Source organism: Corvus hawaiiensis, chromosome 14, assembly GCF_020740725.1.
Source record: "Corvus hawaiiensis isolate bCorHaw1 chromosome 14, bCorHaw1.pri.cur, whole genome shotgun sequence".
Taxonomy (NCBI): domain Eukaryota; kingdom Metazoa; phylum Chordata; class Aves; order Passeriformes; family Corvidae; genus Corvus; species Corvus hawaiiensis.
Window position 1 is genome coordinate 3,310,734 of NC_063226.1, and position 23,932 is coordinate 3,334,665.

The following is a 23,932-nucleotide window of genomic DNA, read 5'->3' on the forward strand; positions in this document are numbered from 1 at the left end:
TTGTTCTGTTTGTATTTCCTTAAAATTTTCACTGATTCCCCTGATGTCAATATATTTAATGAGTTGTAAATCAGTGCCAAATTTAGCTTCTACCTGAAGCACTAAACCAACAAAAGCAAAGCAATTCTAAATTCACTAAATCTTAATGTTGTTTTAAAATAGTTTTTAATGGGGTTAATTTCTTTAGGTTTTTCTTTCTCTCAGGGTACTATAACTTGATTAATATAGTTTCCTTTCATTTTGACATTGTAACACGGTCTCATTAGGCCTGCAATGAAATTGAATTGCCGTCATAATATCACATCATAAAGGCATATTAACAAAATCTCTGTAGACTTCTATGGGAATCATTTTTCCATCATAACCTTAATGTCATTGAGGAAGGCTCTTCCTGAGTGTAGGAAGAAAGCAGAGGAAGAAACCAACTGGTTCTGGGACTCATTTATAAGACCTGGATTTGTCCTGTATTTCTTCCCAGGCACGGCAAGCTAACTCATTTAAATTTTACAAATAAATACTGTGTAGTGTCAGTTATAAATCCAATCAATTCTATTGCTTATTGTTTGGGGAATTTGTTTCCAGCCCTTAAAAGCCTTATAAGCCAGTTATGCTTTGTTGTGTTGCAGAATCATAACTCCCACTCTCCTTAGGCAAGCAAAGTCAGGGTTATCCATTTATAAAATGACAAGATATCTCTGACATCTTTTGGTGACACACACGAGTTGACAAACTTCTATTTTTGATCCTTCCTTGTCTTACCCATAAGAGGGTTTTTATTCTCCACTAATTTACCAGTTTTAGGTCTGATTGGTTGGCTGCATTCTGTACAGCTGAACTAAAACTGGGTTTGCCAATTGATTGCAGGGCAGAATTTAAAATTCAGACAATATTTTCTGAAGGTTTTTTGAGACTATTGCAAAAGTTTATTTTCTGCACTGAGTTACTGTGCTTTCATTGCCCTTAATTGTTTTAGCAGTGTCTGGGTGGGTTAATCAAGGAATAAACCCAGCCAGTAGGTGGTACATTAAGTTAGACATACATATTAAATCTTATTAATGGGAGTAACATATTTTAATGGAAATGAAAATATCTGCTTCTGTAGAGAACAGATAAATTATAAAAAATCTAATTGGTTAATTAATTTTATGGAACTGTGGTGTTTCTTTGACCATATTCCATCCTTTTCCAACTGCTCTATTAAATGAGAGCTTTAAAGAAGATCGGCTGTAATATCAAAATATGTAATCTAGATGCAATCTTTTTCAATCATCCCAGAGATAGGAAAGAAGATGCTGTAGGAAAGGTTCAGATTCTGGTCAAAATAAAATAGGGTTTTCACTGAATGATGGAATCCATGACTCCCCTCACTCATTCTAAAATTTTCCTTCACACAGAAAGGAAGGTAGGAAAAAAAAAAGATTACTGTGAGTAGTAAATGAGTCTCACCATTAGTGGAAGAGCAGTCTCCAAAACAGAGGGAGTGAGCAAGGATCATTTATGAACACCATCAATCTCCTCATGTGCAGCGGGCACAAAAACCCAATAATTCCACCAAGTACATATAATAAACCTGAAGATTTTCAGGAGCAGTGACACTGAGGTGTTGGAACTATTCCGTGCTCCTTATTCCCTCCTAACTGGAGCCAGTGCTTTCCTCCTACAGTGCTGCATTTATGTTCTCATTGAAAGTTTGTAATTGTGCTCCTTGATTAGGTTTGCTGCTTTGCTCCTTGTGAGGTTTTTGGGCGGCTCGGACACCGAACAGTTGCAATTCACACTGCAGAATGCAGATGCTTTTGGAAGAGTACAGGCTCCAAAACAGCCTTGCAAATTGACACATCTAAAGACATTTGCATGATTAACTCCCCGACTATCCTGGGATGATTAGATCTGCCGAAGTCACATGTTTAAAGCATTCAGCCAATTTAATCAGACTGAAAAGGCTTAATTTATTTCCAAGTGTTTAGTGTGATTATTGGTTTAAATCATAAACAAAAGTTAACAACAACAACAACAACAAAAAGCTGTGGGTGGTGCATCACTTATTACTTTATGTAATGAGGCTTGCTGATATTTCACGGCATATTCTGATGCAGAATGAGAAGCACACAAAGATTTTTTTGTAATATTGGCAACTGTGTATTATGTTAAAATAAAATATGTAGCAAAAGCAACACCTCCCTCCTCAAATCATCCCCCATTCCCCTCCCAGCCTGGATGATCACAGACTGTATTTTCGCAGCTCCTGAATCACTGAAGTACATTTTCAGCATGGAGCTGCAGAGGGCTGGGGAATGGTGACAAACAATTCTCTTTCTCTCTTGATTATTCTTCCCAGTTCTTTTACAGGTGGAAAAAAAGAAACCAAACAGGTGATGCTCAGTGCTGTTTATAAGAAACATTGAAAACCAGGAAAACGACTAATTATAAAGATTTTTGTGCCACTATGACTGTGCCACTTGTTTCTGAGTGTGGAAACTATGCTGAGATAAATCAAGTGGAAAAACAACCCTCAACAGCAACTCACTTAGAATATTTCAGAAAAACACTTATCTTACAGGGCACTTACAGTATCCATGTGATCCTTACCTACATGTACCCCACTCTTGTGTGTGCAAGCCTGTGTAGTATTCTGGACATCACAAAGTACCAGTTTAAATTTAGAAGGTTGTCCCTTTTTCTCTTGTTTTCCATTGCAATTATTTCTTTCAACTCATTTGGATCATTTTGGGCTTTTTACCCAAGCCTGGTATTGTGCCATTAGCCCCCTGATAAGATAAAAGTGCAAAATGAGCTTCACAATTTACAGAAGGTGTTTAGAAAAGAATGAAGCATAGCTCAGAGGGGAGAGTTAAAAGGACTCTGTGTGGGTAGTGCCAAGGATAAAACAGCCTTTGACTTGGGGAAATTTTAGTGAATTTAATTTATTGGCAGTTAATATCAGCTTTAGGGCAGCAATCTGGATATTAGGGGGGAAAAATGCATAAACATTTAAACAAGCAACTAATTTTTCACCTGTAATCCTAAATTCCACCAATGCCAGTTGTGGAGCACACTTTGCCCTGCTGGAGAGGCAGGGATGGAGGGAGGCTCAGCCATCCTGCCTGGCAGAGCTTTAATTGTTCGATCTAAATGACGAGGAGAGGAGCGTGATGGAGCTCCAAGTGTCTCCAAATTGCTTCAGAGAGAAAGGGAATGATTTGTTTTCCATTGCTCCTGGGGACATGATAAAGAATAATGGAATTAAAACAGCAGCAAGGCAGATTTAGACAAGACATCAGGAAAAAATTCCAGTTGTAAAAGCAGTTGCACCATAGAATATATTGCTGGGGGAAATAGTGGAGTCTCTGTCACTGCGCTACTTAGGAGCAGACTAAAAAAAATGTTTTCAGGGATAATTTAAGCAGAGTAGGTCCTGCATTGGCTTCTGAAGATAAATTAATTCAGTTCTCCAGGTCCACCTTTGTGTTGTGTGGTGAAAGCTGATTCCAGTCATGAAACAGATGTGATTTTGCTTTTGAATCAGTTGCTTTAGGACAACACTCAAGTGGTATCTCTCCTGTCCACTACAAGGATGAAGACAGAAGAGACAGGTTAATCTTGTTGTATTTCCAGCAGTTGTTCTCCATCGTGGAAATGCTTTTCCTTCCAGAAACAGATTTTTCTTTTTCTACCTCATTCTTGGCTGGGGCTAAAAATTACAGCCCTTTATTTGTATGCTTTTCCCTTTGTTTTAATCACAAGTGAAATACATTTGGTGAAGATGTTGAACTACAACTAAAGGTCCTGCTAAACTAAGGAGAACAACCTCTCACTCTTAATATGTTGAGTTCACCAGAATAAATGGCTGATTCATTAAAAGTGAAACTTTATGATCACTACCAGAGTAACTTAATTTACAAAGCTCAATGTCACGAGGTGGATGCTTGTTTTTTTTTTAATTCTGATGCCAGGTCAAGTTAGCAATTTTTTATTCTTTAACATATGCCAGTACTATCCAAAAAGAATGCCCCTTTAAAAAGAGCAAACCAAATTGCCTCCAAATTGTCACTACTTCTTTCCATTATCTCTTACTTATGGTACTCTTTCGACAATTTTATTAGAGCACGTAGTTCATTCTGACAATATTTTAAGATAGAAGTTGCAGGTAATTTTTGTTAATTTAGAATGAGTTACTCTTAAGGAGAAATCAAAACAGATTGGGTAATTTTTTACTTTAGAACATTTTTTTTTCCGTTTGTGTGCTTGGGTGACTCACTGGGTCTTTCACTCGATGAATTCACAGTGCTTGCTGTCTTTCACTCTTGTGACACTGTCACTGTCTCAAAGGTGTTGCTGTCTGGATCAATTTGTCGGAACTCATCTTGATTTTTACCCTGATTACTCAGTCACCACATATTTGGTGTTTCAACCCAGAAAACACTTGGGGCTGAAAGTAAAATGTTTTCAGGCAGCAGAGTTAATAGAACTGAGGGTATTTTTTGAGGACAGAACCCTAAATTCACCACTTCAAAATGTTCACTGTCTATTAGTGTTTGGGCTTACCTGTGATTTCTGGGTTTTACTGATGGCATAAACTGATACAATTATTTGACATAATGCTCTCTGCTATTTGTGGGGGTTTTTGTGGAAATTTGGGCATTTTCACAAAAAAAGCTCTCTCCTTAATATTTATCTGAACTGAGCTCTGAGCCATTCCAGGCATATCAGTTGTCTGGCCTTGTTGTTTAGAAATTTGGATCACTCATGAGGATATGTACTGGACTTTGTGTTTGGATGCAATAGATTGGGATGTAGCAGGACAGTTTAAAGAAGTCCACTAGGAAAGAGTTGGGAAGCATCACAAATGACAGGTTGCACTATATAAATTCTCTAAAAATTATTTCTAGAGTGGTCTTTCTAAACAGCTTCCCTGATCTACAAATGTTTTCCTTTAAGGACTCCTTATGATTAAAAAGATGACAAAGTTTATTTTCAGTACTGTGCACGAAAACATTTTTTGTCCTCTGTAGATTTCTATTACTGCATCTATATGCAAATAAATAAAGCAACCACATTTTTTTAGCTGCACAAGCCTGCCAGTTTCAAACAAGAAAATCCTCATCTCCAACTCAACATGATTATAGTAAGTACAGGATTATGTATATAATGCATGCACAAAATTGTTCTCGTTTTACTTTCCTGCTCTCTGTGCCAAATTCAATTTGGATTTATTAACTCCAGTCTGATTTGATAGTAGTCTATGGACCAGGAAAATATTTTTGGTGAAATTTTAACAGTCACATCACATTATGTAACAAATGTCTTGTGTCATGTACTATTATTTCAAGTTCAGGACGTTTGACATGATGTAATATGATCTGAGGTGTAGCAAGTGATGTAGAATGATGCTTCACGCAGCATGCCAGAAACATGGTTTGTGTTCCTGAATGTTCCTCAGCTTTATGTCCACTGATTACTGATCTGGAGGGGTGAGTAACCTGTGAGTAGAAGGGCAGGTATGACAAAAATATCATGGGGGAAGTGCTGTGCAGGAATCAGTGCAGCAAGGGGCTGTATTTGGACCAGACCTGTCATCTTTGCATTTGTATTGCAGGGCAGCTGCTTTGCCAGGTGAGGTGAATGTGTTTGTTGCAAGGATAACACCAAACTCTGGAGTTCTGCTGTCTGCCACAGATAGCTCAGCCCTTTCTTGAAATTCAGAACAAGCTCTATCACACTTCACATTTATATGTAAATGTTTCTTGCTCGATGAAAACTGGAATTTCACATCCCAAACTCTGACTGCCAGGGAATATCAGATCGATACCCATCAGCAGCTGTCTCACACTGTGCTTGGCTCTGTCTTGAAAACAGTCAGGGCCTAAGTTTAACATCCCAGTTTGCTGTGTTCCACTCATTTCTCAAAGTGTACTTAAGCAAATGATTTTACAAACATTATCTCTCCCCAGTTGCTCTTGTCAGCCATGTAACATCCCAGATTCTTAATGTCTGTACCAGAGACTCTAATTCTTTTAGACTGCCTGTTTACTGACAGCTGTTATCCCCTTACCTACTTGTTTTCAAAGGAAAAATTAAAATGTTAAACAATATCTACTTGCAAAATCTTTCCTTAATAGCTGGGTTCAGTGGTGACAGCCAGGAAGGTGTCATTCTTTCTCTTATGTTATAATGCAGATCTAGTGAGAGTAACCAGGGGAACAAGGAATTTTCTGTACTTGTAAGCTACACAAATGCATGCTGGAGGCATTGCAGGCTCCCTGTTATCTGTGTATCACCGAGGCTCTGTGCACACAGAATATAAAAATAATGCACGTAGAAAGGAAAAGGAAGGCAGGGTACACATTATGTAAATTGGCTAAAAAAGCCCTCAAAACTATTTGCATGAGCTAATGTAGAAACTGAGAGTATAATAGGCATGGAAACCTTTTCCTGGGCTTTTGATGATTGTTTCTGCTTAGCACTGTACATATCAAATAGATGTGAAAATGCTTGCAGTGGTCAGAAATTTCCTGGTGTGTGCAAGGTGCAGCTCACAGTGGTGTGGGGCAAACATGAAGTTGGTGTTGAAAACTGAAGAAAACTTGGGATTTATGTAAGATGCTTTAAAAATTGGCAAAGTCATGCTGGACACTGCTGGGCTTAATGAAGAGATTCTGGTTAAACATTATCGCATGGGAAAAGAGAGTGAGGTCAGTGCTTTGTGGTTCTCGTTTGTCAATCCATACTTAGTCCAATAGAGTAGAAGGATTTTCTTATTTTATTAACTATTATAAACCATTAGGCAGTGATTGGTCTCTAGGGGAGCTTTCCATACACCTATTTTGATGCCATGAAGATTTTTTGCCTTTTCTTTTATACCCCTGTTGTACCTTTTTGCAACTTCTGTATTCCCAGTGCTTTTTGCCTCCATTCTTGGACTTGTTTGTCAAGCTGAGAGACTCAACATTTTAGCAGCTTCATAGTTAGGGATCAGTGTGCCCCAGAGCCCAAGGTCCTCTCCAGAACACATTCTGTAAACTAAGATAGAACTATCCAGGGGAAGGTTCCTTGAGGAGGGGAGCAGGGCTCATTCGAGGCTCTCATTGGGGAATCTTTGATAGATCTGCTAATTAGCAACACCTATAAAGTTATACCCAATGTTGGGGAGATATAGACTCGGCAGGGTGCATCTCAGTGCATATGACCTGGACGTGTGCACCTAAGGATCCTTAAAATAAACACCAAGGTAAAATCCCTTTTCCCCTTCTAACCGTGTATGACTCTTGATGTTAAGACCAGGAAAAGGCATCAATTTCAGTGCCAGAGTAAACAAAGGCCAAAAAACTGTGCTGAAGGTTTGGGCAGGGTTCTCTAGGGTTTTAATATTGTTTCTCTCTTCTACTTTTCTTCAAGTAAACCTGACACAAATTATTTTCTGGAGTTTACTAGAACTGATGTTTTCTCCTTTTGAACTCTGTTAACATTTAACCAAACTCATCTTGACAGTTTACCAGATCTCTCTTGTTTCTCTGAAATCAACATGACTCCCAGTCACTTGACAGGGATTGGTTTAATTTGCAAGTGTGAAATGGTTGTTGCCAGCTATAAGTACATAATGTATCAAGGAAAACAAGTTTTATTTTCAGGCCAATGACAAAGATACTCTGCACTACACGCAGCACATACTTAACAAGTTGAAAATAAAACAGAAGGCTATCAATCTCTAGGCTTGACTAAGTACTTTAAGGATCACTCTCTTCAGGGTACTAACTCATTGATTAACACACAGACCATTTACCAGCTACCCTTGACAGTTAATCAATAATTCTTTGCTCTATTCACCAGCATTATCGATATTTAACATTCCAAATAAAACGTGTCTAATTTTGTCTGTGCTATATTACTTCCATAATTAAAGAAGAATTATCAATCTGTCAAAAATTACTTTATAGACTGGGATGTTTAAGCAACTCAAGCTGTGGACATTAAGACTCAGCTTTCAAAGAGCTTGGAAGTAGCAATAAAATCTCAATATCACACCCCTGTTTGGAGGTGAATGTGAGGAAGGAATTCATTGCTCTGCTCCATAGTTTGTGCAAAGGCCTCTGAGGAACTGGAGAGATACAGTTCAGTCTGACAGGGTGTGTAGGTGACTGAGGGCTTGTGCAGACTCAGAGGAGTTTGGTGTAATCTCTGGTGCCTCCAAAATAATTTACACTTTTCATCTTAAATAAGCTATTTACATTCTCCATAAGAAAATCCTTTAAAACAGGAGAAGGTTTGTTAAACTTTACTAACACTTAACTAACGTCAGATGTCATTTAGTAAGGATGAGACTGCAGCAAACTGCTCCCTACCTCCTTCCCCCCAGTTTCTAAGGTCATGAACTGTTTCTGTCGGGGTTGGTTTGATTGGTTGTTTTCAACAGCATCAGGTTGTTGAAACAAGTGACTTTTAAAATTCTGAACTGTAAATTCCCTCCAGGAAAATGAGAATATTGGTTTGTCATCACATCAAGTCTAGAGTTTGTGACAGTGTCTAGAACTTGTCATCAGTTCCTTTTCATTTCTGAGAAACCCTTTCCAGCATCTATCTAAAGCATGAACTGCGAAGTCTAAATGAAAGCACACAATTCCTAAACCTCCATTCATCGATCCATTAACACTATAATATTTGGAATTTTACAATATTCGAAATACAATTTAACAACATCTGTCTGGTGGACTGATACATGACTGACAAAATGTCAAAAGTAATACACTGGGGTCAGATATTGTTTTACAGATATTCAGTATATTTCAATTTGTCTAAAATATAATCACTGAGTAGTCTGATATTCTAGTAATTCTTCTACTAATCGTCACTTTTTCTCATAGTAATTTTGCATTTTAAAATTTGAAAGTGCTTCGTGTTGCTTTATAAATAGGAATTCTGATGCAAAGAAATAATGAAGATTCTTGTGAAATTGTTCAAGTCAGAATCAGAATCACAGAATATTCTGAGTTGGAAGGGACCCACCAGGATCATCAGCATCCTACTCTCAACTCAAGATACAACTTCCAGACTTGGGCTCTTTTCTTGACAAATCCAGGAAATGAGTGGACTTGTTGAATGAATTGATCTGGTACTCTGAAGATTAGAAGCTGATTGGTTTTCAGTTTCACTAGATATGACCCTGGCAGATTTTTCATTGCATTGAGACACTGTCAACGAAAAGGGTTTTCTTCTTATCCAGGCCACCTCATTTCATTCAATAATGGAATAATGTTGTGTTTTGCAACTAACAGAACAGTGTCACAGAGGGAGACACTCTGTTGGGAGCTCAGGTTTGAGCCCTGACAGGCAAAGAGGCACAAAAGTGTGATCTGTCCCATGTTATGTTCTCTGCAGTGGTGTGATAACTACCAGCACTGGGAGCGCTGATTGTGTGAGTGCAGAGATCTCAGCGTGGAGCAGCCATGTGAGGTCAGCTCTGCTGGGCTGTATTTCACCAAATCATGGAAATCACAGAATGGCTGGGGTTGGGAGGGATCTGAAAGCCCGTCTAGTGCCACCCCCTGCCGTGGGCAAGGACACCTTCCACCATCCCAGGCTGCTCCAAGCCCCATCCAACCCAGCCTTGGACACTCGCAGGGATCCAGGGGCAGCCACAGCCTCTCTGTGCCAGGGCCTCAGCACTTTTCATTCTACAAAATTGTGGCTGAAGAAATTAATCTGTGCGGGCTGCAATAAAATTGGCTCAGATGTGCCCAGCATTGTTATGATCTATCTTGACTTGGCTGAGGAGGGGCACAAACACTCTCAGCTGAGAAACAGTTCAGAGGATATGGGAGAATTTTTTGCTAAAAAGGTGAAAAACGGCTGCACAGAACGTGAGCAATGAGTAGATGATCAGTATCACATTAGTATCATGTTTTTATATAATATGCAAGTGTGTTTCATGCAAATGTTGTGAGATTCCATTTCATTTAATTGGCTAATCTCAGAGTGCTGTCTAAGAGTATCTCAGGTAAGAAGGGTTATGATATCACAAGCTGTAATTATAAACCTTAGTCATGATCCTTCTGGGTCAGTCTCTGACGCTTTTGCAAATGCTTCCTTCTTCTACATAAAACAAAAGTTTTCATGATGTCTTTCTCTTTTTCTAACACTATTTTAATTAAAAGTTCAAGTGGAACTGAACTGGTAGCTAGCCGGAGTAGGAATTCAACATGAGCATGGTCTGATTTTTTTCTCAATCATTTTTATCCTAATATCAGAGCTGGTTCATTCTCCAAATCTTTATCATCTTTTCACTTCAATGGAAAAATCAAAGCCACTGTCAAAATACACATAAAGTCATTCTAAAGAATGAATTATTAATAAAAACAGTGATGAAGCTTGGTCCTGCTACCAGCAACGACAGGAATTCTGTTGACTTCTGTGGGGTCAGGGCTTGCCTCTCATGACTCCAGACAACGTAGAGAGAAAAGGCAGCTGAGAGCTATTTTTGCATTTCACAGTCCTTGGGGTGTTTTATATCCCTTTTTTACACTGAGTTGCTTGAAAGAGGATCATGTTCAGTGCCAAGAACTGCCCCCGTGTCTGCTTGGAAACAATTTCTGATCTCTGAATAAATGATTAGTTGCAAATAGTGCACTGATATCTGCAGTCTTTATCACCCCTTTTTTCCACCATGTGCAGGATTTTCTGTTTCTTTTCTGCAGAGAAGGAGCTAAACTGACAGCTTTATATATGATTTGTGCCAGATAAAAATGTATTAGAATTCGCAACATGTTGATTATCATTTGGGATGTTACGTGCCTGCATAAGTCATTGTATAAAGGATTAAAAGCCTAAAAAACGTTAATAATAAAGCCCCCAGATCTAATAACTTTAGAGATTAGAATTAATTGAATTAGTCTTTGATCTTGGGTGTTAAATTTTAAGAGAAAAGTTCAGCAGGCATTTGTCATTCTCTTTCCAAACACCCACCCGTTGCTAAGTGTGGGATTGGAATGCATCTGTGTTCTCTCCTGTATGGCAAAAAATGGACATCCAAAGCAAGGCTGAAGAGAATTTTTCCATCCAGTTTTGTGTCAAGGCAATAGAGCTGAAGTGATTTTTCAATATTTAAAAGTATTTCAGCTTTTAATTTTGATTTGAGGAACATCTGCTGTGAGATCTTTACTCACTGATGTGTTATTAGTTAAAAGTGGAGAGGCCTTTGTGTTTGGGTGTCTGAATACTGCTGTTGTGAGGATTAAAGTAACACCTAAAGCATTCAATATCCACTATTATTATATATATTATCATGTTATATTATTTTATTAGCTGATTCCCACTTGAACTGCTCTGTTGTATAAGCTTCAGGCAGGTAGAGAGATCAGAACTCTTTATTTGAGATTATTATTTTTATGTCACATCTGCAAAGCTGTTTTATTTCTCATTATTCCATCTTCTCATTTGTGTCTAATGCAAACGCCCCCAATGTTCTTTTTCAATTACACATTTGCAGAACTGAGGGGTTCTGCTGCTATAAAAATCCAGGCACGATAGTCACAGAAGGCTCCATCTCCTGGTACTTTCCCTACTGTATGGGAAGTGGTAAATTAAATATACATCATCTCAGCTGCCTGCTTTGCTACCAGTCATGTTTTTGCAGATCATTTCGTCTTTATATTTGTGTTGCTTTTTATTAGTCAGAAAAGCTGTAAAAACTCCTTCATTGCCAACTGAACGTAGTGAATCCCAAACATAAATATTTCTTTCTGTCAGATGGTGGTGTTTTATCTGAAGAGGTTTGCAATTACCAGGGAAGTTAAAAAAAAGAAAAAGGAAAGGAAAGGTGAAAGAAAGGGAAGGCAAAATGAGAGCAAAGCTAGAGGAATTGAATATTTAGAACATAGTCTGGGATATTGTGGCTGTCCAAGATGTGCTATGCTACCTGACGGTATCTTAGCAATTTTGAAAAGCTATTAAAGCATCTTTAATTATCTCTCTTACCATTCACTTCAGCCTGCAGAGTGTCTCCAAGCATGTCCTTGCATCTCTGTGTGACACTGAAATGCACGAAATTCCTGCATTATGTTTGCTGTCATAATTAGTAAAGCACTGTGAATATTTCAGAATGAATAATTTATCCCATTAATTTATCCTCTTAAGTAATATACAAACAAGGTGCAACATTTTTTCTTCCCCGTTTTAAATTATGGATCATTTGGAAGAATCTCTGGGAAATGAGGATTCCTCAGTCTTCTGAGTTGTGATGGCTATTTCCATTTCTTCAGATGAATTCTGTGATAGCACTGTTTATCTCATTGCCTTTAATTTATAATAGTAATAATATCTAATTATTTATTAGTTAAACATTTTGATAAATACAGGCAGATTTTACATTTGCCTCACTACCTGGCTGAAATGAAGCTTTCCAGTAACTAAGAGCAATGTCCTCGAATTAAGAAAGAATTCAATATTTGCTATATTTGAAACCATAAGGGGTCTGATTCCCGCTCTCTTCTTCTATTTCCCAGTTTTCTCTGCTCTCTAAGTGGAGAAATACCATCTTCATACAGCTCTATTTCTCTGAAACAAAGTTAGGTACCCTCATACATGCACTTAATTAGCAATCATAGTAAAGCCTGGGTAAGGAAAAGACTTCAAGGACCTGATTTGCCCTGACATTAATGGGTAACATTCTCTGGCTTCAGGGAGATTTGCATCTGCCTGCTGCCTTGGAGCTTGGGCTCCATGACTCACTGTGGCATTAGACAATGACGATGTGGGAAATTAGAAAAAGGTACAAACACTCAGGAAACGTCTTTATCTTTTATGCTGAGTGAATATCCCAGAAGTGACTGGTGCTGTTGCTCCCTCTCCCTTTTTGCACTAAGATACTCCTTTGGGTTGCACACTGGAGTATGAATTTGTCCCGTGACTATCAGTCACTAAAACGTGGTCTTTTGATAACTTCCTGGGAGAGGAAGAAATAAAAAAATCCTCTAAAATTAGAGGACCTGACCCCCTTTGATCACAGCTGATAGAGGTAAAGTACTTGGGTCTGACAGAAGTGCTTTAACTGATTGGCAAATATAATAGGAGTGCAGTTAGTAGAATAGTCTGCCAAAATTGGGGTCAACCATTGATGTCATCCCTTCAGAATCTAATAGGAAAACATATATTTTTTCCCTGAAGGAAAAATGTGGTTACTGTCAATCTAATCTATGTTAAAATCATGAAAGAACTGAAAAAAATGGTGCATTAATGAAACTGTTCAGTGTGGCTGGTGGAACTTTACATTCAAGAACAAGACAGCCTCCAAAAGTAAAAAATCGAATGCTTGTTCAGCTCCTTTACATTTTAGTCATTCAAGAAAAATAAACTCTTTTGGCAGTGGGGATAATATCTATGGATTTTAATGTCTTCATTCAAAGAATTTTACTGGATCTACAATTCTGTATAAGGTCACAGATACATATGACTGCATGGTAATAAAAGCCAGCAGACAACAAGCACATTTTGTGTCTTGGAGCACATTAAACAATAAAAAGTCTACATGAAAACAGTTATGCAAAATTAAATGTGTAAACTAGTGAGACAGGAGGGCCTGTCACTTAAGTAAGCTAAAACCCCTCAGGCTGGGAGGCAGCTCACCAGAAACAGAGAATCTCAATTTTCCACATGACAGGCTACCATCTCATTTATAATCATATTTTAATCATAAGACATCCTTTCTTTAGAAAGGAAAAAAGAAAAATCCAAGTTCTAATGAACAAGACTTATATAGAACAATTCTGTCATTCCTGCTTTTAGCTGACAGATATTGCTGTTGGATTGCAAAGTTTCATTTAAGAGAAAGTTTCATGATAAACGTTTCCAGTGTGAACCAGTGAATGGGAGTCAGCTGTGGTCATCCTTCAGCTCATTGCAGCCATGCTCCGACCCTACATTGCTGACATCCCAATTCTGAAAGGTATTTGAACTTGATTGAATTGTTCCTTTTTGATCTGAAAGGCAATGTCAAACTGGAACCTTGAAAAGGTCCTACTGAAATAGGTTGCATAAAGTTTTATTAACTTCACTATGGGAAAATGTAACTGGAAAATAAGGAAGAACCAGTGTTACTCTATGTCAACCTTATTTTTTAAAGTGGGGCTTAAGTCACATTGCTGTAAACACCTTCTTCTCAAAGCTGGGCTGTCAAAAACATCCACTGTACATGAGGATGAGAAAACAGTTATCTGGGGGGGGAGGGGTGCTTAGGTAGCTTAAATATTTTAATTAGCTGTAATGAAGTATGTGGTACAGAAATCCCGAAAAATAACATTTTAGTAGGGAAAATGGGTTGTGGGCTGTTGACACAGTGAGTGAATCAAAGTCAAGAGCTTGGCTGAGAGATGTGGGTTCTTCGAAGCTCTCATCTCAAAGCTTTCTTAATGGTTATACACATGGATATGATTACCATGGAAGCAACACAACTAATTATAGGGATGTGCTTCAGCATCACTAGAGCTATAACACGAGCCTTTAAAAACTTCCTAAGTGCTTGGAAGTTCAACCTGCAGTCCTCTACTGGTTTGGGTAAATTATTTGAAATCAGTATTTCTATAATGCTTCTGTTAAAAAAACCCAGGATCTGATCACACTCTTAGTTTTACTTATGGCACTCATTTTACACACATATTGTATTATCAAACTTGAATACTTTATTTTGGCCCTGAAATCCCGAGTGCTTCTTTAGCAGAGGCAATGGTGCCACAGTGTCAGGGTATCTGAAGGGCTTTGAGGGGGCCCAAGTGAAGTTTGCAACATAAATTACAGGTAAAAAAATCTAATTTTTCTCTCCATTTATCTTGTTTCAAAATGGCTGTCACAGGAGAGGCATGAGTGAATATATCAAAACTGATTTTATTTAATACTTTCAATTTTGCATGCTTGATCAAATAAGCCACACAGTATTGTGTCTATCCACGGATGGATGAGTGTGGGCAAAGCTGAAAAATTGTTGTACATGGAGACAGAGCAGTTTTTTAATGTACAAATCCTTCATACAATTGCATGAACACTCATGATAAAAACAAACTTTAAAGGGCAAAACAATTCCTTGTAGAAAAACTCATTATGATTCTTCAATAGTCTACTTAATTTTTCCATTTTGTTTCAAGTTGACCCCTTATCACTTTGTGGATTTCATGAACAAGCAGACTTACTGAAATTAAGGCAAATATTGTTGCCCTAAATGGAAAAGTTCTCTTACAGAGCCCTCAGTTAGAGAGTCCAAACCCTATTTCAATTTTCCTTCCCCTTTTCCTGCAGCTGATATACTTTGGAAGATTTTGGTCATTGTAAGCTGCACTCCCAGTAACTCAGGGGTTGGCACTGCTCATTTGCCCATGAATTTCAAGGTGTAATTGAGATTTTTCTGGTGTTATTAAGACTTGAGGCAGTGTCTGTGGTTGTTTCAGCACTGGCAAGGCTGGAGGAACATGAATGTGGTGCCCTCTTTCTTCTTTCTCCCATCTTTGATAAGTAATAGCAGGTATTGACCCCAGATAGCAGGAAACAAAACATAAAAGTACACCAGGGCCTCCAGTCTGTGAGAGACAGACGGACTAATAATCCTTATGCACATTTCTCTCATCTCTAATTGTATCTAAATATTTAGATATCCAAGCTAAAAAAAGAAAAAAAGCAAATGTGGTTTGCTTTGTACACAGCTGGACTGATAACAATATCAGAACAAATAGATTTAAAGGGTTTGAAAAGAAAGTAATATCTGAACCAGACTGGTATCATTTTATCTTAAATGGGTTATCTCTTCAGTGACCATCGTCTAGTAAGTTATTTTGTTTCTTTTTAGGATTTTTGTCCCTTATTTTTGGGCAGATTGCTTGAGTTGAGAAAATTCTATTTTCTCTGTTTCTATAACAGGCATTTGGGAATTCCTGTAACTGTTTTAAAGCAAAAAATCTGATATTTATTTATGTTTGATTTTGCATCTTTTTTCCCTTAGGATTTGAAACCTTTTTTAACTAAAATCTTGGGGATCTATGGTTTGCTTAAGCATTGACAGGGAATTACAAGAGAGGATAGTACAAAAAATGATGATGTTGTAGAAAACTTGTTCAGAGGAACTGTATTGGCAAAAGCGATTTTTCATTTTAAAAGTCTGTAAAAAAATTCCAAATTCCGTTTCTCTTCAGTAACATAAAATTTGAAAGTGTTTCCAATAAAATTAATTAGAAAATGATGTTTTGTCTTCCTACAGCTGTCCTTGGGGTGTTTTTAAGATTTTAAATTAAGTTCTAAATATAACTGAATTCTGTAACTTTTAATCAATGTCAGCTTAATACCTCCTCCTAGAGCTTTGCTGAAAAAAAAGCAAATTATGCTATGCCAAAAAAAGAAGCATATTGTGTTATGCAAGCATGGACACAATAACACTCTGACAAAGCCAATGTGATTCTGCCTGGTTTCTTTTTTTTCTCTCTTTAGTAGATGAGGAAACGTAGCCATAGAAAGCTTAATAGGTTTGCCTGTTGTCAGAAAGGGCTTAAGGGAAAATCAGGAGTAGGAGCTGGAAGAGAGATTGTTTTACCCCTCTGAGAGGGCTGTCTCTGGACTAATTATAGAGATGCTAACTAATTTTATCTGCACACGGTGACCTTGCTGACTTCTCTTTGGATGCCGCAAGCAGAATTTCTGAAGCGCTGATGACAAGTAAATATAAAAACATTTCTTAAAAATACTGTTCTGCACATGCTCCTTTGTGTTCAGATGTTTGGAATGTCCTGGAGAACGCTTGTTAAGGAACCCACCCAGCATGACTGGGATTTATAAACCTTCCAAATCTGAATAAAATACAATTGAAATCCACAGCTGAGGAGCTCAGATCTGACCAGGAACGGATGAGGAGCAGGTTCCAGTGGCTTTGCTGATAGCCATGGGATTTTGGGTTCAGTCTCCTGACCTTCCAGGATGCAGCTTTAGGAAGGGATGCTTGACCCATGTTCATTCTGCTTGAGCACTCAGTGAGGCAGCACAGAGTGTGATTAACTCGAGAAGCTGCTCCAGGAGGTGTCAGATATGAGTGGCACTGAAAGGCCCTGGTGTGACCCTCTCTCCTTTAGTGGAGGAGCATTGACCTCTCTTGTTGCTGCCCCTCAGGGCACTGAGCAGCACCTGGAGGCATCCTCCTGCTTAGAGATCAGTTAGCTAAATCAGAGTTTAATGGCTTGGGTCCAAAGGCAGCCCCTTTGCTGGCAGGAGCTGTGTTAAAGAGGCACAAAAGATACATCCATGCCCAGGCTCATCCTCAGGGCTTCCTGGCTTGCCCTCACCCTGTGCTGTGCTGTGCCTTTTTGGGCTATCCCTGGGCTGTGAGCAGTTCTGACCACTGTCCTTGGCCCTGATCCTGACCTGGACTTGCAGCTCTGCATCCTTGCTATGGTAAAATCGCCCCCTTATTGCTGCATTCAGCCCCAGGCTCAGCTCTGGTTCTGGAGCTGCGACTCCTCCCTGCTTCCTGACATGCCTGAAACTAGGGGGATGGATCTGGCCTTCATTTCTGGTCTTTAGTTGTACAGACAGAGGACATCGAGCAGCTGAAGAGAAGTTTGGGTTACTCAGGTTGCCCATCTGTATCCTGCCCCTCACTGTTACACAGCTCTGCAATAGCACTGCAGAGCAAATGCTCTGCTCTACAGCGCTGTAAGAGCACCATCAGGATATACACAGCATAAATATTGTAGCATTAAAAGGTTGTGTTTGACATCTTTTCAAAGGAGCTGGAAACAAAATTCCATGGAAGTAGGTGTGGAAGCTATATGTGGAAGCTGTATTTCTTGTTTTCTTGCAAAATATTCTTTTAAAAATAGCATAGAAATGCAAGAGAACCTGAGTTATGTATTTGCATTTGAAAATCTGTGAGATTTAAACTACGTTTGTACCTATGCCCAGTCTGATAATGGTGCCTTAAACTGATTTTTAGCTGACTGACTTGTTTAAGGTCACATACTAATTGCTGGCAGAGCTAAATATAGGATCTAGGAGTATCTGCTCTAACCAATACATCGTACTCATTACTGGTTATTTTTTTTCCTACTGACGGGCTCATGGCTCTGGAACACCGTGTCTGGCTGACTGACTTATTACTTTTAGCTTTGCAGAAATTCATAAATGTTGAAGGCTTCAACAAATAACTGCAACAGATGACAAAGTATCCTTAACCTGCCCTTTCATTAAGTAAAATCTCAGATTTATTGCCAATTTTAGGATGATCTTGGCCAAACTTGCTTTTTTTAGTAGATAAAGCTATGACCTCATAATAGAATATGAGATGTGGGAGTTGGCTAGTGCAAAACAGTGCTTCCCGTGCAGAATATTTTGGTTTTGTTTGGATTGGTCTTGCTAATAGATTTCTGAGTAATTACCTGTGAGTTATTGGCATACTTGACAAAAAATATATTTAGCTGTTTCTTTACTGGTAACATGCCATGTGGAATGTGAAATTGTAGCTAGTAGATCCAACTTGGACATGATAGTTTTACTAAAAACCTGCTGGTGCTAGTGACTTTTTTCATACCTTTTTTCTACCTCTTGGAATGAACTGCAGTGGAAAGCTCTCTAATATTATGTGAATATGAGGGTGATAATATTTTTGTAATGTTTATCTGTTAATAGAGATGAAGTCATATTTTCTATAGCTAATCTGAATCTAAAATATAATGACTCAAATTGCATGTGATCCTAATATAGTTAGGCTGCCAAAACTCCTGGGACTGAGCAGAGCTTTGAGACAGACTTGATGCAGATTATTTCTATGCTAATGTCTCTGTTAAATGAGAAGCAGCACCTATGGAAACAAGGAACAGTTCAGAGGCAATGAAGGGAAAGAGATTGTCTTCTTTATGCTTCCTTCCCTGTGCTTCTAGTTACTAAATCCGTTTCCAGTAGAAATTCTGATTTACATTCAAGTGTTTATAGAAACTAGCGACTAAATTACATTACATTAACGCTGTTCACTTCCAGATTTTTGTGTCATAGCATTGCCTCTTCGTACAGTTTTTCCTGTTGAATTCCTCAGTCTGGAGTATTCCTGTCTAGCTCACCAGTACTTTGAGATACTCTGCTAAGAGAGTGAGGAGACTATTTCCCCTAAAATGGGAGAGATCAGTGAAAACTGTAGATTATATTTTCAGTAGCAGAGAAGGGAAAAACTCCACCTTTATCCTGAAAATATGCTTTATGAGCTGAAAATGAGATTTCCTACTGGCTATCCAGCCATTAATGGAATGGAAAGGGAATGTTCTTCCTTTCACTGTTTGGAAATTCGGTAAGGGCTGAAATGGGCAGAGCAGAATAACAAGAGGAGATTTGCTTCTCTTCCTGTCTGCTGGGTCTGGCTGTCACAGGGTGATTATCTCGTGTTTCCTTGTGGCTGCAAGTAAGACAAAGTGACTTCCCAGCTGTTAACAGGAGACTGACATTGAGGCAGATCTTTTACAGTCAATCACTTTTCAGCAAAAGCAAAGAGAATGAAAATAAGAAATGGCAACAAAATTAGGAGGAAACCCTGCAATTTCTGCCCGTCACCAGAGGCATCTTGACTGCATGTTCACAAGCCCTGGAAAGCTTTAGGAGATTGATTTTGCACAGCATTAATAGGATTAGGTGCAGTCTGTCTTTGTTCTGAGATGTTTCTGTTTTGGACCTTTGCAATGGGGAAGAGGTTTCTCAGGCTTTGGTCTCAGTGATTCAGAGAGAGGCACAGAAAGCCCCTCAGGAACTCAGAAAAGCTCATGGTTTTGCTATGAAAACACTAAATCTATGTGCAGGTTGCTTGCTTTGTGTCTGAATAAGGTGTGTAGGCAAGGACTTTACACTCAGATAAAGCTGTCAATTATCTGATACCCTGCATTAAACCAGATGGGCCTGGGAATTATTCCCCACTGGGCAATGTGGTGATATCTGGAATATTACAGTTGAGTTTGGGACCTTGAGATAATGAAGGGTATTGAAAAGCGGGGAGACCTTAAATATGGAGCCCAGGGCACTGCAGAGGCTGAGGGCATGGGGCTTGCGTGGTCCGACAAGGATGAGACTCAGAGGGGATCAGGCTGTTCAAAACTAAAGTTGCAAAGTCAGTGAGACCAACTTCTTTACAAAGAGGAAGAGAGTAAAACAAGGACCAGGAGCTACAAGATCAGGCTGGAGAGATTCACAGGGCACTTGGAGACAAATTCCTTTGGAGGTGAGGAGGGGAGTGCTGTAACTTGTATTGTGAAAATAATAAAATGACAGGAAGAAGAAGAAACTAGGAGACATCATTAATACTTATTGCACCATCTGGGTTGTTTTATTTTTGCATAAGAGAATTTGAACTTCTCTATCTTGAACTGGACAAAATTCCACCATTCTGGTTTTGACTCTTTTCTACTGAAAATATTTTAAGTCCTGCAACTGAGAAGTTTACAAGACATTGTTATCAATGGAAATTAAGTTTTTCCCACGTCAGAGACCTACCTTTGGCAGATGAGATGGGCAGTAGTTTTTTAACATTGAATTGCCTTTTCAATCATCATTCCAGTTACTGGCTTGCCCACTGTGCAACTTAGATACTACTGGTTAAACAAGAGTAAAACAAGAGTAAAAGGTCCCCTGGATTTTTGACAATTTCTCTGTATTCACCAGTTTAGGCTTCTCCCAAACCAACCTGCACATTCATCTACAGAGAATCCTTTTTAACGCAACTACCACAGGGAAGGAATTTTTAATCACTAGAATACAATTCCATAAATATAATAAAGTGGCTCTATTTTCGTGGTATCATTTACTGCATATGAATTAGTTTCTGCATTCTTTCTTGCAAGTGAAGCAGAATTAGGACACGACAGAAATCCTTTTGTGGGGACAAATGCAGTGTCAAGGTCCCTCCCTCATGCCAGCCCCTGCTGTCTGTTCAGGTGACAGGCTCAGCGCTCGTATCCGAACCACAGAGCCATTGGTTAAATGATCCCAGCGAGCTGGAAATCCACTCTCTGCCATGTGTGGAGAGGAAATGGAAGCGTGTCAGCTGTGTCAGACCCGTTATAAATTTTGGGTTTCATTTGGAGCGCTGTAGGTTTGACAGACGGCATTGTTTCCTCGTTTATTTAAAGAGCCTCATCGCGGCTAAACATTTGGAATATATGGCTGTGATTTTTAAAGGAATGTTCTCATTTTTGCTCTCACTTTGATATCTTTCAGATATGCCTTTAGCAGCACTTAGCAGTGTAAAAAAATAATGAATTATTATAGAAATTATATGAACTCCAGGTTGAAAGAAGTCATAGCTCTAACCAGAACATTATTTAGTGGGTCACAGGCGTAAAAGTTAATGTACCAGAGCTTCTCTCTTTCTCTTTCTCTGGATGGATTGTAGCAGTAATGAACCTTAACTGAATTCTATTCATCTGGCTTTTAACTGCAGAGATTTGCAAAGAGAATTAAAAATAAGACCCTTTATGTTGTCATCTTTTTCCCTTTCACTTTAGTTAATAATTTGAATCACACATCTCTGTTTCACCAGATATGCAGGGCATGAACAATAACTTCAATAACCTCCAGAGTGGCATCATGTTGAAGTGCAATTCAAAGAAAGGAAAAGAAAAATGAATTACCACATGTCATGGTGTGTCAAGAATAGCAGGACTCCAAACTTTTAAGAGTCCAGTCTACATGAGTTTAGAAGTTCAGTACAACTACCTAAATAAGAAAAATAAATAGCAAATAGTAATCTTTAGGTGGAGAAAGAAAATAAGAGAGGCTGAGATATTCCAATTTTTTTTTTTTTTTTTGAACAGTCAGCCTTATTATTTCTGGGTCAGTTCCTGGCCACAAATATCTTTCTTTTATGTGCACTGCATACAATAATTTAATGTCAGGTTTGCTTTTTGATTGGTGTTCTTGTGACTGACTTTAATTGTTATAATTATTTTCAGATCTCTTACTTGGGTAGTTTTTCCAGTTCTTTGTGCTCCCTATTTGTTCTCTTTTATCTTAACAAGATATTTACCTTTTAGGAATTCACCAATATACTGAAATTCACTTCCTGCTATGGACAATAGTGGAGTCAAATGAGTGGTATTTAATCGGGAATTAATTAAATGATTAATGCCTGAGAGTGCTAAATAATTGAGAGAGATTCATGTCCTAGAATTACTTTTTTTCTTCATTTCCTGATGCATTTAGACTTTCTTCAAGCACTTCAGTCTATCATTTTGAGGATCCACCTAATGTGAATTATCTGGAATAGCAGAGGTAAATCCAATGTTGTCCTGGCAATCAGCTGTGTCAGCCCTCTGTTTATACTTCCTTCTCCAAGTCTTCTGTTGATAACATACCTGCATTTCTTCTGATTTTTTTTTCCTAGATAGTCTGCATTATTTATGTCACTTTCAAATAGTGTTGTTTCCAAAATGCTGCAGCCTTGAACTATTGTGTTACAACAGTGCCTTTTTTATTTGAAGAAAAGAAAGGAGAACTGATGGGCAATGCAGAGTCCAATTCCCAGCCAAACGTAACATCTGCAATCCCTTCTCCTGATCTCTTCTCTAACAAAGGTTCAGCTTTTTAAGAATATTTACAGGAGACAAGTGTTTGAACAAAACACAGATGTTAATAGCTAATTACCAATTGGCATGTTTAACTATCCTGAGAAAAGGTAGTATCATGGGCATTTCACCAATTTGCAAAATTGTGTCACAATGACAAAAATAAAGTAAGGCAGAAGCTGATTAATTTATCTCATCAAATATGGCAAGCAGAATGCAACATTATTTAGTGCTTTTATGTCAGTCACCAGTTACAGGAAGTTTCTGGGGGCATTAAGGAGAGGTTTTGTCTGCACATCAAGGAAATAAACCCAGATTTTTAAGAAGGATAAGTGGGAATGGGTCAGTCAGCATCAGTGGATTCACTCAAAGTCTGTGGATCATTATATGTACAAAAAACTCATCCCTCTAAAGTGACTTCAGTCTGTGCTTAAAACCTCAGCAGATGTCAGGGTTTGTTATTAGAATGTTAAGTCTGGTCTCACCAGAGCTGCAGATTTGGAACTGCTAGGAGGCAAAATCACTCACAGATGTGAACATCCCTGTCAATAGGAAATAATATTTTTCCTATATAAGCACCATGTTGCATTTCAAAGAAATATGGATTTTACACTTTCCCTGTAGCAGGACGGGTCAGAAAATAGACAACACTGGAACAACTTCTGGAGGCAAACTGCCCTCTGTGAAAGCACAGGTTTCCCTCTGTGATCAAACACACTGCTGAGGGGACAAGGAATTAGGAAAGGTGGTTTTCATCTGAGTTCTCACATCACAGATTTGACCTGTAAAATGTTCCTGTCCTTCATCCTCCCTTTTTGGTCGCTGTTGAGCAGTGTTCATGGCTGAACAGAACTGCTGAATATGTATTTGTTTTCAATCCACTTTCAGCATGCTTGGAGCAGGTCTTTTTCACAGGGATGCTTGGTCTGCCAGAGGAAGAACACTCAGTGATATTAACCTTGAGTGCCTGGGAGCAGCTGCCACAGGGAGAGCTCCTACAAGTGTTTGTAAATGCTGCTGCCTGAATGGCATCCAGAATCACCACCCTCTATTAAGGGAAAACATCATTCATTCGCACTACCCAAAGTACCAGAAATATGTCCTAATTGGGTGAATGGACAGCAAAAAACTCTACGATAAATTATCAGGATAATACCAACAGCATATTTTTAAAAGAAATATTCCTCAACATTCATTTTGTGTTTGATGATCTCCTTATATTTACTATACTTGCATATTATCTGTGTAGCTTTACACATTGGCATTTTATTGTCTGTTGCACAGGGTAAAAATTAAATTGACGCTGCAAGTGATTCTTGTTTAGTCCATCTTTTTCCTCTCTCACTCTGTATTGTCTGCGTGGTGTAAAAGCCTGGAAA

General features: G+C 38.5%; 1 long non-coding RNA gene across 1 annotated transcript; it reads left to right on the forward strand.

Annotated features, from left to right (window-relative positions):
- Nucleotides 1–7,156: 7,156 nt before the first annotated feature.
- Nucleotides 7,157–23,620, forward strand: LOC125333170. Its single transcript, XR_007206786.1, has 3 exons — nucleotides 7,157–7,228; nucleotides 21,277–21,286; nucleotides 23,610–23,620. It is a non-coding gene; the product is annotated as an uncharacterized LOC125333170 (long non-coding RNA).
- Nucleotides 23,621–23,932: the final 312 nt, after the last annotated feature.